The sequence below is a fragment of the Trichechus manatus genome, unplaced genomic scaffold (genome assembly GCF_000243295.1).
Source record: "Trichechus manatus latirostris isolate Lorelei unplaced genomic scaffold, TriManLat1.0 scaffold00222, whole genome shotgun sequence".
Classification (NCBI taxonomy): Eukaryota; Metazoa; Chordata; class Mammalia; order Sirenia; family Trichechidae; genus Trichechus; species Trichechus manatus.
The window spans coordinates 3,150,501-3,152,212 of record NW_004444158.1 but is presented as its reverse complement, the minus strand read 5'-3'; positions in this window follow the sequence as shown (position 1 = coordinate 3,152,212).

Here is a 1,712-nt window from a genome sequence, read left to right as displayed (position 1 = left end):
AAATACTAAATAGACAATAGATAAGTGGTAACTTTGGTGAAGGGTAAGACAGTACACAATACTGGAGAAGCCAGCACAACTTGTACAAGAAAAGGTCATGGAAGCTCCATAGACACATCTAAATTTCCTGAGGGACCGAATTGCTGGACAGAGGGCTGTGAGGACCATGGTCTCAGGGAACATCTAACTCAATTGGCATAACATAGTTTATAAAGAAAATGTTCTGCATTCTACCTTGATCAGTAGCATCTGGGGTCTTAAAAGCCTATGAGCAGCCATCTAAGATACTCCACTGGTCTCACCCCTTCAGGAGGAAGGGAGAATGAAGAAAACAAGGTACAAGGGAAAGATTAGTCCAAGGACTAATGCACCACAACTACTGTGGCCTCCACCAGACTGAGTCCAGTACAACTAGATGGTGCCCAGCTACCACCACTGACTGCTCTGACTGAGATCACAACAGAGGGACCCAGACAGAGCTGGAGAAAAATGTAGAACAAAATTCTAACTCACAAAAAAAGACCAGATTTACTGGCCTGACAGAGACTGGAGAAACACCAAGAGTATGGCGGCCCCCGGACACCCTTTTAGCTCAGTAATGAAGTCACTCCCGAGGTTCACCCTTCAGCCAAAGATTAGACAGCCCCATAAAACAAAACAAGACTAATGGGGCACAACAGCCCAGGGACAAGGACTAGAAGGCAGGAGGAGACAGGAAAGCTGGTAATAGGGAACCCAAGGTCGAGAAGGGAAAGTGTTGATATGTCGTGGGTTGTTAACCAATGTCATAAAACAATATATGTACTAACTTTTTAATGAGAAAATATTTGTTCTGTAAACTTTCATCTAAAGTACAATAAAAAGAAAATTATAAACCAATATCCCTCATGAATATAGATGCAAAAATTATCAACAAAATCTTAGCGAACAGAACTCAACAGCATATCAAAAGAAAATACACAATGACCACGTGCATCTAACATAAGAAAATCGATCAATGTAATTCACCACATAAACAACAAATGAAACGAATCACATGATCATCTCAGTTGATGCAGAAAAGGCATTTGATAAAGTCCAGCACCCATTCTTGTTTTAAAAAAAAAAAAAAAAACTCTCAGCAAAATGAGAGTAGAAGGGAAATTCGTAAAAGTAATGAAGGGCATATATACAAAACTAACAGCCAACATTATTCTCGTTGAAGAGTGACTGAAAGCATTCCCCTTGAGAATGGGAACTAGACAAGGATGCCCTTATCACCACTTTTATTCAATATTGTACTGGAAGTCCTAGATAGAGCAATAAGGCAAGATAGGGAAATAAAAGGCATCCAAATTAGTAAGGATGAAGTGAAACTGTTCCTGTTTGCAGATGACATAATCTTATACATAGACAATCCCAGAGACTCTACAAGAAAGTTACTGGAATTAACAGAAGGATTTAGCAAGTGGTGGGGTACAAGATTAACACTGCAAAAATCAGTCGAATTTCTCTACACTAATGAAGAGAACTCCAAAAAGGAAATAAGGAAAACAATAGCATTTACAATAGCCCCCCAAAAATAAAATACTTGGTAATAAACCTAATTAGGGTCATAAAATCAAACCTACTTTTGAGATATCTCTAAATTCAGATGGGCTATGCCCAAGGTTGTCCTTTGGCTCTTGAGGACTTGTTCTAATTTTCTTCGACTTCAACTTGAACTTGCATAT